The sequence below is a fragment of the Meleagris gallopavo genome, chromosome 3 (assembly GCF_000146605.3).
Source record: "Meleagris gallopavo isolate NT-WF06-2002-E0010 breed Aviagen turkey brand Nicholas breeding stock chromosome 3, Turkey_5.1, whole genome shotgun sequence".
Taxonomy (NCBI): domain Eukaryota; kingdom Metazoa; phylum Chordata; class Aves; order Galliformes; family Phasianidae; genus Meleagris; species Meleagris gallopavo.
In genome coordinates this window covers 22,596,032-22,610,337 of record NC_015013.2, presented here as the reverse complement: position 1 = coordinate 22,610,337, position 14,306 = coordinate 22,596,032, and the positions used below count along the sequence as shown (strand labels likewise).

At 38.4% G+C, this 14,306-nt stretch overlaps 1 long non-coding RNA gene and 1 other non-coding gene across 12 annotated transcripts in view; both read left to right on the top strand.

Annotated features, from left to right (window-relative positions):
- The window catches only part of LOC100550383, a 145,749-nt gene that overhangs the window by 76,959 nt on the left and 54,484 nt on the right, over nt 1–14,306 (top strand). For all 11 annotated transcript variants that reach the window (XR_002113100.2, XR_002113098.2, XR_002113092.2 and 8 more), the window contains one exon: nt 2,354–2,508. This is a non-coding gene — a transcript (uncharacterized LOC100550383). The remainder of the gene's footprint in view (nt 1–2,353; nt 2,509–14,306) is intronic.
- LOC109366643 overlaps nt 5,319–14,306 on the top strand; it is an 18,642-nt gene continuing 9,654 nt past the window's right edge. Inside the window, exon 1 of the long non-coding RNA XR_004159181.1 lies at nt 5,319–5,387. This is a non-coding gene — a long non-coding RNA (uncharacterized LOC109366643). The remainder of the gene's footprint in view (nt 5,388–14,306) is intronic.

The window sequence follows — 14,306 nt, the reverse complement described above, 5'->3', positions numbered from 1 at the left end:
GACACCCATGATGAGATAATTTCCTTACCTAACTCATCTGTTATTGGTCTTCAGTGTTCCTTGGAACAGGATGATTCTTAGTGGTTTTGCATTGTTGTTTCAACTCTAACCTTTGTTGAATTAGGTGGTTCCTTTGAGTCCCACTCCTGAACTAGTCTAGTTCTTTGGAGTTCTGGGGAATTCCTGAAGATTTTCCTTAATTGTCATTCTTAGAATTAAATTAACAAGTATGTCCTTGCAACAAGAGAAGTGTGCTCTAGAGGATTTTTATTCTGACTCATGGTAGCAGTTCAGAATACTCACTTGACTGCTCAAATTCAAATTTGGAAAGATGGAGGCCAGGTTTTCTGTGACTACTGTATTTTTCCAAAAGAACTTCAATTTGCTGATTTTCAGGGCATATAACAAATTCTGTTGCTAGCTTCAGGTTTTATTTAATGTCAACTTTTTCTTTAGATAAAGAAGATAGAACAAGAATTCCCTCTGCTCAACCTCTGCCAGTGCATTCTGACAAATACAAATGTACTAGTAAAAATACTCATTAATAACTCTACAGTCTATCCAGTAGGAAATCACATCGACCCTCCCTTTGTGCTAGCTTCTTTTGTCTTGCCAGTACAAGGTGATTCTGTGTTCTACCTTGGAGTATCCAATTATTTTCTTAAGTCTACTTCACTGGCTTGCTACAGAGCAGGGTTCTTTAACATCAAGATCTCCAAAGTGGTGAGTATAATTTGCCTGTATAATAGAATTACAACTATCAATAGCATGGATGGACAGAAAAGGAGATTAATACATTACAGGCTGACCAGGGAAGTGATGGACACAAACCTATTGCCATGATTTAGTGGTCATGGTGGTGATGGTGAGACCAGGTGATCTTAGAGGTCTTTTCCAACCTTAATAATTCTATGATTCTTGGTCCCTGAGGTGGCTATGGAAGGTTCTTCATGGGTGCTGATTAGCAGAACTGAGCTTTCTATAGCCTGTGGCAGGAACCAGTGAACAGGAAACTAAATGTTTTTCCATGTAGTTTTTTAAATAAAAATGTAAGCTTTTGACTTCTTGACAGCTTTTTATTACTATAACTTTATTTTGATCATATAACCACTAAGAAAAATGTTACGTTTTTGCCTTCCCTTCTTTGAAAAAAGAAAAAGTAGTGAAAAAGCCAATATATTAATTTATATCATAAAACACTGAAACCACTTGGAACTATAAGCTTTCTCTGCTCTCACAACTTCTTGCTATAATACTTTCCCATTTGTGTAGTTTACCTACAAACAGGCATCCTGCAGGACTGTGCGTGTGTAAAGAGGAGAGCTGGCAACCAGAATATTCTATGTAGAGAAATACTTCTCTCTGTTTGTGTGGAAGAACTGATGGGATATGCTATGAAAAGTAAAACTGGGAAATTACACTATCTTTAAACAGAAATATAATCTACTTGCTGAGGTGACAGCATTTGGGTACAGGTAGCAATTTAAATGTGGCAGTGTGCAGTATCGCCTAGCTAGCGGATCTTGTGCCTCAGCCTTCTTGGATCAAAAATATGCCCCTACTGAGTCCGCTGAACTATTTGCAAGCTGTTTTCTGAAGTCAGCATATGGAAAAAATTGCAAGTCTTATGTTGAAAAACCTTTTTTCTTTCTTCTGATGGGCTGAAGGAGGAGACCCTGCCAGTCTACATAAAACTGGCTTTCACAACAGTCAAATGGCTGGCAGGGTGTGGTAAGTACTAATAAAAGTAAAGAAGGAAAGATTTTAATTAAAGTAAGAGTTCTACTAATTGTGTTTGAGACTACACAGAGGGAGCCCAGCACTGGATATATTTTTCAAACTATTGAAGAAAAAAAATTAATTACAGTCCCAGTCACAAGTTGAGGTCATTTATTTAAAGGGAAACAGTGCTATGGTGCTTCATAATTTATATGACTGGGTATGCTTTACATAGCTGGACTTGTAATGTGATATTTATTTTTATGCTAAACATTATTTTATTCTTAAAAGAAACCATAGTCTGGAGGTAAAATTAAAGCTCTGTTAAGGGAGCTGGTGGCACTACTCTCCAAAAGCAAGCAGTCTGATTACTTTTGCTGCTGTGTATCTTGGTGGCATATTGGAAATCTTTCAGCTCAGTTATATGGGTGTTGGATATTAGCTCCTTTCCCATTACTGCACCAAAACAGAAAAGCAAAATGTCATTTGCTGGAGTGATATAATGTGTAGACTGCTTTGAGATGCTTTTGTTTTGTGCAATGCTGGCAAATTCCTCCTCTAACAATGACAGCAAGTAGAGATTGAATCTGACCTTGTCTGTAGGCTAATAATCTTTGCCTCTCTTTTCTTCTAGGTCCCTTTCTTTGGGAGCTGAATTGCAATGTAGATGGATGAAGCCAGCTACTGTCTTATTGACCTTTGATAAAGGAAACGTCTTGTTCAAGTCCAACCACTTTGTTTGTTTGCATGTTTTGCAGCTGCACAGCTTGGACAATACTACCAGTTTAAGTAAGTCAGCACCATATTTTTGCAGTAAAGCTCAAAGCTGAGATGTTCTTGATGATCTTTGAAGAACAATCATTGGGAAAATCATTCACTGGCCTATCATCTGGAATAAGAATATGTAGGGAGAATTTCAACTGGTCCCAAAGTGCTCGAGATTCACTGACTTGACATGGTTTGGTTTAGAAGGGTTACTGATGCAGCTTAATATTCTGTAAAATTTCAATACCATACACTAGTTGTATGTATCTTTTCCTGTGGATCCAGAAAAGATACAAAGAGACAGGCTCTGTAGTTGTTGTAATGTCTAGTGATATCAAATAAAGCTGTTATTTTGAAAATGATGCTTGAAGCATGCTAGATAGAGGTCACAGTTATCTATGAACTGTTGTTTTAGTTGATAGATAATTGTTATTCAAATTGACTTTTCTAGAGGCAATATATATTGTCTGTTCGTTAGAACTTGAGAATTGGAAAGGCTTCCAAATGGATTTGCTTCTCAGAGGTATCAGAAAAAAGCAGAGAATTCAACACTTCAAGAACAACACCTACATCTTGTTACTGTTGGCTGTCATTACAGTTTACTGAAGTCCTTCCTTAGAAACGAAGTGGCCAGACAATCACTAGCTGATCATTCTGTTGGTATATGTCAGGCTTACGACTATGTTATGAAGATGCATTGATTTAGGAAAAATGGCAAGCTTATAGGTGTAAAAGCAAATAAGTGTAAAAGGTTTTTGTTTGTTTGTTTTTTAATTAAAAACACAAAGTAAACCATTTTGTGGGCGTGGGATATGTTTTTGCCCTGATCTGCACCAAGTGATCCAGTCCATCTCTTCAATCTGTGAATAAGGTGTGTGTCATGGAGCAGACTGAATCAATGTACCATGACATTATAATGAATTGAAAATGTGAGGTCAGTCTGCTTGAAAACTCAAACCAGCAGGAGCTGTGTGTGGTTCATTGACAAACAATTACATAACTTAGCCAAGGTACTTACGAGATTGCAGCATGGCATGTAGGGGTTCTGTACTGGAAGTAAAATTTATAAAGAAGCAAAGCTTTGAGCAGGCAAAACTGCTACCAGTGTACATGCTGGGAAAGCTCTCTGAAAGTATTGAGTATGTAATGATGTGCTTATACTCTCTTCAAGTCCAGGACAAAAAGGAAAGGGATATACTTATCTTGAATGGAGCCACTTGGCTGCATGCTTGTGGTGTGATCTGGCATGGTACTTGTCACTGTCAGTAGAAAATCTCCCTAAGTCTGTGTTTCTGTTCCTCTTTCACACATATGATCATCTGCTTCTGTTTGTTGTTCTTCTGGTGTTCTATTTCCTAGGCTTAATTAACAGCAGACGTTGTGGGTTAGGCATTCAATAGAAGTAACAAACAGAGCTGTATTAAACTGCCAACTCAAGACAAGAAGAGGTATCCAAGGCCTCTAGTAGTGAGAAGCAATTTGTCCAACTATTCAGCATAGCATAGATTTCTGATGTTTTTATTTGTCTTTCTAAGTACCTGTTTCTTCCATGAGTGAAACTAACATTGAAGATATTGTATTTTTTTTCCATTTAGATTGATCAGGAGTACTAATAGTTATTGTGTTGTTTTTCTCCTGCAACATAAGTGTGCTATACTCTTTGAGAAACTGTTTAACTTTGATGCCTGAGACTTGTGTTTAAGAAAGTATGATTTATCATGAGTACTGCTGACTTGTACTGGTGTCATCAAATAAGATGGACATTAAGGAGACTCTGAGAATCCAGGGTGTGGTTGAATTGGAGAGACCTGAGAGAATCAATACTGAATTCAACAGTGATATTTGTTGGGGTTTTTTTTCTGTCACCAGTATTTTTGTTCTTCTCTATGTATATCTCTGTCCTCTATATATCAGCATAAGTCTGATTTCTAAGTCAGATAAGTAGATCAATCCTTAAATACACCATGCTGTACATAGCCATAGCATGTGAGAAAGTGCTGTATGTGGAGGAAAAAAACAGACTTAAAAGATCTTAGAATAGCTTTTTAGCAAATTTTGGAACTTATTTGGTGTTGGGTTTCTGTCTTTAAATTTTGGTGGAATGTGGAGGAGAAGTGTGAAAATGAAATTGTATAAGCTAGAAAACAGATAAATGTATAACTACTTATTTGTTCAGCCTTTTTACGCCTATTTTTCAAAAACTGCTGTGTTATGCTCTGGTGAGATGACATGGGAGCTGTCAGTGGTGGTTCTCCCTGTGTTGGAGATGTCTCACCAGCTCTACAGTCATTGGGAATTCCTGTCACCTTCATTAAATTCAGAGATTTGTGTTCACTGAGCTCAGAGTTGGCAGAGATTCTTCCCAGTATTTGACTCTCATTACAGCCACGTAAAATTTAGCTCATCTCTGTTCTCTTGATTTGGCATTGCTTTCACATCTTATTGACAAGCTCTTTTTTTTTTTGGCTTTTTTTTTTTTCTTTTTTTTTTAATTTAATTGACTCTTCATTGCTGATGGTCATGTGGGGCTTAAACATTTTCTGGTAAGGGAATACTCCAGGTAATACAGATGCTATGGTATCCAGTACAGAAATGTGCATAGAGCTGATAGACCTGTCTGTATTTCTTCTGAAATCTGCAGAACAAGCTGAAGGTTTTTGCTTCTTCATTCTTGGTGTGGTGAAATCACCAGATCACAGCCTGAATGACTGGTTGAGCATCAGGTGAGAAGACATGGCTAACCCAGGGAACTCAGGTGCAAGCAGTGTACCTAAGTGACCAGAAAGGGTAGAGCCAGGATCCACCCCTCCTCACCCTCATTTAAGGGTTGGCAGCTGAGGGAATAGCATCAATCTGGGATAGCTATTTCTCTCCTCTTGAGCTGCTACTGGGCGTTGGAAAGGGTGAGACAACTTTCCTTCTTTATTACCTGCAATTACTCCAGTGTATCTCATTTGAAGGCACAGTCATTGCCTTCTTTTTGTTGTATGCTTGGTATGTTGGATTGGTTTACAGTGTGAATGCGGCGTTAGCTAGAAAGGCTGGTGTTGCTGCTGATATTGAGCCACACTCAATCTGATGACTGCTCCCAGAGCTCTGAAATGGGATAAGAGTTCACTTGCCTGGTTTCTGCTTTGGCTAAGGTTTCAGTTGGCTTTGATCATCCCAATGCACTCCTTTTTTCTCTCATGGCAGGGAAGTGCTGGAGGGAGGCTAAAATTCTCATATAAGAAATCCACCTCAGGTCCAGTGGGACCTTGGCTACTGAAACCAATTGTGTTGCTTCTGCTGCTGAAATTAGTTATGAGCTGCCTTTGGAGGTGGGTAGTTGCTCACAAATGTTCTTGCTATCGAGCTGATGAGCCTGTTGGTACTCAGCTTGGTTTGCAGATCACCAGCTTGAGCTGGCAGTTTACAAAATAAGGGATGGACATGGCGTATGTGGCTATTGGGCTTCTCCTTCCTCTTTGTTTCTTCAGGAAACAGATGCTGCCTGGGAACTTCTGAGTACTTAAATCATATAACTAGAACATTCTTATACTGCTTTCAAAGTCTCATGATTGCTAATGTAAATGGAAGTGGTGTGGGAGCCATACAATACAACATTGTTTGAACACATCTTAATGTTGTTTCAGCTGGGAGTGGGATATGGGGAAAGCACTGAGCTAATGAAAGTATCAGTTTTGCATGGAGTGATAGAGGTGGAGGAGTAAAACCAAAAGAAGTCCAAAGGCACAAGCTACCCTCCTTGATGTTTAAAAGCCTGAATATGTTCCTCTTGTAAATGCACAACATATACAAAATGTGTGATTCAATGTAATGATTTTCTTAAAGTCTGCTGGAAACTAGTTTTGGTAACCAAACAATGGAGTTGATAGATGGCTATGAGAAATGGAATGTTTCTATTGTATTTAGTTTAGGGTTGTAGATTCAGCTTATCTTATGTGTGAAAACAAGCCTTCTCTGCAGAACATAGGCACTGAGGCTACATTTACTCGTTGGCCACTGGATGCCAGTGTTGCTCTGCAAAAACTGGTAGAGGGAAGCTTGGTTTTGTGACTACTGTTGCAATGGCTGCTCTAATATCAGAAACATTTTATCACTTGTTTTCTAAACCAGAACAGGGAGTAAGAAAAGCACTACATAAACTGTACACTTCATGTTTTTCTTTCTTGAGAAACTGAGCACAAAGGAGTTGTTGATTTATATTCTATTCATGTTAACATACAAAATAAGTTGTTATGGCAGACACTGATATCTAATGTAATGAAAATAACATCATCTTTGTGTTTAGTCTCTTTTAAACTGTCTTTAATCTATTTTGCTGCTGATCTTTACTTTGGAGAAGCTTGGGGAAGGAAACATTCTGTGCTGACTCAGAACTTATAATCCTGGCATGGATTAAACAGAAGTGTGGCAGTTTAAAGCATCACGTAAAAATGGACAAAATTCAGGATGTATAGGACTTATGAATTTGAAGACAGTCTTCTTCTGTCTGGGAGATACCATACTTGAAGACACAGTGGGGAAATAAGTTTATTCACTGCCTTAATTGTGTTAAGGTATTTGTATTTCCAATCTTCTAATGCTTATCAGTTTTAAATGAAGTTTAACTTAGTTTGATGTCAACTGGTCTCTTTTGCCACAAAGATTACTGCACAGAATACTTAAAGGAGTGTACCACTGTGTACCTCACGCTGAATGTTCATTCAACAATAAGATACTGAATCTGTCAAACCTAACTGTCATACTGAAATGCTCTTTCCTATGTCAGTCCTGTATGCCATCCTGTATGCTATAGTTAGCATGAAAAATCATTATTTCTCAAAGAAGCAGCCTCTGGGCAAGTAATCACCGGATTAAATGGAAATGATAATGACTTCATTATTCATCCTTAGCCTTGTCACACTTTTACTTTGCTCCCAGAAAAAGTATAAGGCTTTCCCTTTAAGTGTTCCTTAGAAATAGCTTTAGACTAGAAGTAGCTGGTTTAGGGCTGTAGGACAATCTCTTCAGTTTTATTAGCTGATATGGAAAATTCTTTCGTTAATTTCTCCAAAAGATCCTTCTGTTGTAGAGGAAGTGAGAGGCTGTTTAACAGCAGGGCCCATTTGTTGTATTTTAGAGGAAAAGTTATTTAAAAAATAGCTAACTTTAATTAGCTTTATTGTATTTCAAACCACAGAGTGCTGGCAGGGACTCAGAGGCTCAGCTAACTGGATGGCTCGTATTCAGTGACCAAAAACACTGTCCTGTTCATTAGCTGGGTACTTGGATTCCTGTTGCTGTTAGTCTTTAACTGTAATGAGCACAACACATAACTCATGGTAAAGTGCTGTAAGGGCCCTGAGTATTCTCTCTGCAGGAGGTGTAAGTGCTAAGATTCAGGGCCAGCCTAGAGATGGTGTGGCTGAAGGCAGACTCCTTACTCTCTGATTTTTTAGAGAAAGTGCTGCCAGATAGCACTGTGGGTAGGACTCACAAGGGCTTATGCCTTTTTGTTTGTTGTTTGTTTGTTTTTTGTCTTGAGGGAACTGCTGTTAAGCTGAGGCTCTAGAGCTTTTCCTTACCTAAGCTCTGTGGAGCTCTGGCAGTGTCACACCTGGAGATCACAGAATATCCTGAGTGTTGGAAGGGTTCCACAAGGATCACTGAGTCCAAATCCATGATCTATGAAGTGCATAGAAGACACTGGAGAATGCAAATGTTCTTGTTTATTTTTTTTTATTCTGCCTATGTTTAAAATGACTGTAATAAACAAATATGACTTTGAGCAAGTCCTTTAGATCCTGTTGTATTGTTTATCTTTGACATAAGGATATCAGAAAAAATATAATTGGGCAGCAAGATCATAGTGTTTGCCCCAAGGGAATACACAGACTTGGTACTGGACTTGTCTCAGTGAAAAGGATGAGGAGAGTGAGGCAAACAGCTTCTGCTCCACTGAGGAGGCAAGGAAAGCAAAAAATTGCTATTTTCATTTTTCTTTCAACTCTCATAAGGAGCTGTTAATGAATGGGTGCCCAATGCCTGCAGGTGCAGGGTCCTGGACCAGGTGCTAGAGGCTAGATGTGATAAAAGCTGCAGTGAAGGAGGTAGAAGAGATGAAGGGGTAAAAAGAAAGGGGGTGAGGGGATCAAAATCTCTGAATAGGAACAGCCTAATATAACCTGAATGCTGACTGACAACATGTGAAAACAGCACCAATTCTGGCTTTACAATTGCTAGAAATACAAGTTCCATATGCTCAGAGAAGGTCAATCAGTGAAGAAAAGGATATATTATGAAGAAAACAGTTTCTTTTTTGATTTTTTTTTTTTTCCTTTTCCACATTGCTGTAAAACAACTATCTGTAGTAATTAAAATTCAACCAGCATAGCTTTCAATCCTGTTGTTTACTCTGTCCTAGCACAGATGATCCAGGTTTCATTTCACCTGTCCTGCAAAATAAAAACTTTGTGTGGAGTTGGTTCAGATTTTCACTGTAGTCAAGTGAAATGGTTGGTTTTCCTTTAGGGAGTCAAATAGCTCCTCCTTATTTTGGTTTAAAGCTCTGTCTCTTTCAGAAATCACATCTAATTGAGATTGTTTTATTTACACTTATTTCTAAATATTTTGTTCTTTTAACTCAAAGAAATAAAGTGAACTGTGTAACAGAAACCAGCTGAAAGGGGTACAATGATAGTATTTTTTTTATTTTTTTTTTCTGGTTAATTATCAGGTAATGTGAATCTTTTAAAGGTATAGTAGGGAACTTGGTTGTTTTTACTGAATGGAACATCTTCCTTCCATCCTCACAAGTATTGTTTCAGTCCACGATGTGCTGATTCCTTCAGAGTAACAAGTGACAAGAGATGTACTGTGGGAACAGCCCTGCTGAGGGGAAAAAGACTTTGTCAACCTTAAACTGTTTTCTTCCTTCGTGGAATTCACAGCCTCAGAATTTTGTTGTTCTATTCAGATATGTACTTAAGATACAGAGTTGGGAGAATTTTAAATATAAAATTAAACTTCCAGAAACAGATGAAATGGCTGAAGTGTACTTTCCCCTCTTCTTGTCAAATCTAGTGATGCAAGCTTTGAACCATTAATTTTTCTAAATGGTTCTATTAAAATACAAACTGAAATTATATACAGTGAGGTATTGCTCTGTGAGAGTTGTTTTGTTGTAGAAGAGTTTTCTTATTCTAGTGTGAAATTGAATCTTTAATAGGAACAGACTCATTTTTCAGCTCTGTGTTTTTAATTTGATAGTGTTACAAACATGAATATCTTGGTGAGTAGTCACAAGAGACTGCTGCAACTGGATTTACTCCAGCATGCACAAGCGCCTTGGTAGGATCTGAGATTTTAAGTGTGAATCCAAGTGCGCCTCTCATGGCTGTCAACCCTATTTCTTGCAAGAAGAAATTGGTCTTGGTTCTTAAGCCAGTGATAAGACGTGTTAAGCATCTTCTTGTGCACTCTTGTCCTAAAATCACCTTTAACACACTCTTCTTCAGGATTTTGTTTCCTCTTAGAACTCTGAAAAGCTGCATAGAAAGCATAGTCTTTGCGTGGAAGCAAGTATGATTTGGAAACAAACTTGTCATGCTGAGGAGTAAAGAAATAGCATGGTTTTGCTCATTTGAATATGCATCTGCTGTCCTTCAAATATCGTATTTCTAATGATAGATTATTAGAAACCATTACCATGTTGGTGGTAGTATATAGTTAACTTAGAATCCTCATATCAGTCCTCCAAAACATGCTAGTCATGATAGAGATGTTTGTGTTCAGTTTTAGAAACTGCTAAATAATCTTATAAAAACATGTCACAGAGTGTCAGTTAAGGAAAATGTATGTTATACAGAACTCAGTCTTTCTCAGAGGCATGAGTGGAAGAATGGCTGTTCCAACTTAGGCATCTGCTTTTCCAGTGGAAACCGTATGGAGGATGAGGAAATTGGTTTACGTGCAAAACTTTGGGGAAAGATGCTCTCCCCCTTATGCATCTTATTTCTTAACTGGTTTAATTCTAAGAGAATTATTCTTTTAGTGTGCTTAGTTAAATGTTTCAGACTTGATTCAGATTCAGTTTCCATTCTAACATCTTTATTAGCAAAGTGATTGTAAAATAACAGTTGAATGGAATAACCTGGTGCACTTCCACATTTCTTTGACAGTTAACCTTAAAACTGTTCTAAGTCTTTGCAGCCCATCCTTCAGCACTTCCTCCTTGGAAGGCAGAAAGTTTGGTATAAGCCTAGGCTGCTCTTTATTTTTCTGTCTTCTGTTCAGTAAGAGCTGCATCCATTGGCTGGTATTTCTGAGAAGCACAAATAGTTTTTTTAGGAACAATAAACAATGGGCTGTGTTTTTTCTTACATTATATTAATGTAATTGCAAATGCTTTCCAGATAGTACCATTGCTAATTCAGCAAGGCACGTATGCATGTTGCAAAGCTCTTGTAAAAGAAGAATGATAGAGATTTCATGTTTCTGTAGAAGGAAACAAAAAAAAATCTCTGCAACTGGCTCATTTTATTCTGCTTTTATAAAACTATATTGAGTGTATGGAAACACTGGTATTTATCTGTGCATTCATCCTTTAAGGACAAGAATGGGTCTTAATCCACTGGGGACTTTGCTTGTTAGAGATGTGAATCCTCCAGCCTTCCTGCTGCATATGGCTGTCTGTAATAACAGGCAACTTTCACTTCTGAGTTCCAAGGCAGATGGGCGACTGCTTTTTCACTAAGTAGCTGCTTAAAAAATACTAGTGCAGTAATGCAGTTATTGCAATGTGTCTTAGATTAAAAGAAAAAAAGACCATTTTGCTTTTTTCATCCCAAGAAGCAATTAAGTGATCTTCCTTACATAAAAGTGCAAGAAAACCTACTGGTGTTGAGAGGTTAATGTCCAAGCTTTCATGCATAAACATTATTAACATTAATCTTACTACTTAAAGAGTGACATAGCTTTGCATGCCAAAGGGTCCATTGGTAAAAGTAAAATCCATTCCATTATTTAAGTGGCCTAATCAGACTGTGCCTTCTGGCTTGACAATAGTGCAGTGTTTTGCTTTTGGAGAAATCCTTTTTCCTTTTCCTTTTTTTTTTCTTTTTCAGAAAAGCTCTTGAATCTTTAAGGCAATAAAGGTAAACAGCTGACAGGTTTTTGTTTTTGTTTTTTTCCTTCAAAGCATAGAGAAATGTGGCTATCTGCATTTCTGTAGATCATAAGGATAAGGAGGGGAAAGCTATGCTAAATATGTGAGGAATGATGAAGTAAGGCAAGCTACACTCTGATTTTCAGTATTGGTAGCATAACTTATCTATCACTATTACAGTTTGCAGCTGGGGATATTGCAGGGCTCTGACATGAATTCTAGCGGGCGATGGAAACATCGTGATGAGTTGCTTAGCTTGTGTAGTAATGAGGCCTCAGCTGCTTCTTCATGATGTATATGCTTCTCTGTTGCTGTAAGAAAACAAGGACAGCTTTAAGCAAGATGTTGAATGACTTCTGACTTGGAAATGACAAGAGCCCAGATCTTGTTAGCACTGGAGCTAGGAAGTGGTGCTACCACAAGACGGGTGAGTGAAACCCACCTCTCGTGGGAGAGCAGAATGATGGAGACATGGCTGCCTTTTCCCCAACCACTATAGCATGTAGCAGCTTCACTGGTATGCAGTATAGGTTTTTAGGTTGTATGATATGTGGTTTTAGTGGAGAGTGAGTCTAAACGGAAAGAGTTCTTGGAAACATTTCAAGGTAAGTTAGAATTGCGAGGCATTCTGAAAGTTCATAAATTCCTTCCCTGAAATTCAGAGAGTTAACATTTTAGTTACAGTTTGCGTAGTGTATGTTCAGTTTTGGTAGCTGTGTTACCAAGAAAACTGCTGTACTGCTTTTTCAGGGAACCTTTCTGATGTTATTGTGATTGCTGTCTGTACCAGCTCTCTCTGTTGGGGGTTCTTATGACTTTGTAACGATTCTGATTAAGATTCTGATTTAACACATTAGCATTGCCATCTATGGGAGAAGCTATTAATGCTGCTTCAGAGCATCACAGAATCCCGTGGTAAGAGATTTCAACTGACATACCTTTGGCACTACCGTTTTTTTTTTTTCTTAACCTTTTGAATACTAGAGAAAGATGGCTGGTGAAGCTTTTGTCAATGTAAACACAGGCAACGTTTATTAGGATGGCCTCATTTCACAAAATAGAAGTGGAAAAGAAAAAGAATTTCTTTTTTGTCTTGAACTAATGTAAAGTATGTGCTGTAAACAACTTATTTTTGCATTGAGCAGTTTGCTATCTTTCAACCCTGCCTCTCCTTCAGTCTAGCATTTGCATGACCAAGAGTATCCGTTTTTCCTTTCCTCAAAGCCTCAAAGTTTAACCACGGAAAGCTTTTGAAGAGTATGAAGTTCTCAAGTTTGTCATAGCTACTAGTCATAAATTATATCCCCCATAATGATGCAGAGGGAAGGAAGTGAGGATAATTACCTTTCTACTGTAGGTAGTGTTCTTGGAGCAGGCTCAGCTGAAGGAAGAACTTTAGCTTAGGAAGTTGAACAAAAGATCAGGTGGCAAACTTGACAAGGAACCATGTTTTCTCTTTGAATGACACTACTTTCCCTTGACCATTTCATTTTAGACATTTTATTTTTCTAGCTGTTCTGTTGGTGTTAGAGCAATGCTCTTCTTTTAGAAAACTTTTAGCTGTATTTGTCTTGGCCTTGGTTTGAGATTAGGTTTACAAAAACAATAAGCTTGATTGTTTTCTATAAATATAGAATTGACTACTCATAAATCTAAATAAGGCTGTAAAATACAACCTGATAGTTAAAATAATGGAAGGGATTTTCTAGTTTAAGCATGTGGTCTTTGTTTCACAGGTGTTTAAATCCCCTACTCTTCAAAAAAAAAAAAAACTACAGCTTGAGTTGTTGTGAATATTTCAGGTCAATAATCCCACACTTTTTTGTCAGGTACCCTGTGTGACACACTGCAAAAAGCCACCTGCCTAGCAGTCACTTTGGAGCTGTAGGCTCACGAGGAAGGCCCCGGGGGTGATATGACTGCTGACAGAACAAGTTATTAACACTTTCTGAAGCTTGGTGGTGGGTTAATACATGCCAGCAGGTGAAGATGCCTACAACCTGACATGGGAATCCTGTGGTTACACTTATGTCCTTCTTATTCTTCGCCTGTTCTGCTGTGGGATGCTGAGCTGCCTACCAACATTAACCTTCAGCAGGAGCCAAGCTTTCATCCATCAAACAGCAGTGACAGCTTTTGTAGCAGCCTTGATTAACACTTAGTAAGAAGGATGTGTGGTGGACAGTGTTTGATATCTTCTGGGTAAGCAGAAAACATTGGGGAGCATTCAGCTCTAGATGGAGGGGCCCAAATAATGTCTCCTCTGTGCTTACCCCAGTCAGGCTCTCCTCCTTGTTGCCACCCTGATTCCAAATGCCTTTGATTTTCTGATAAGCAGTGGCAAGACGATGTGTGAAGCTGGGGCCTGGTGGCTTGAGCTCTGTTTTTGCAAACAAGTGTGTTAAATCTCTCTGTTTTGAGGGAATTGAGCTCAATTCCCCCATCCCCTGGTGTATCCTATGCCCCATGTTGTTTTGGCAAGAGCTACATCCCTTTGGGGCCGTATTCCAAGGGAAGGGAGGATATAAACCTGTTGCTAGAAACTCCCAGCACAGAAAGGGGTTTGGATATCCAGAGATTCCTACATTTTTGAATGTAAAGTATCCAACTAAAGTGTGCAGGAAACTGACCAATTCTCTGACTTCCCTTCTGTGTGCTGTTTGCTGTGCTT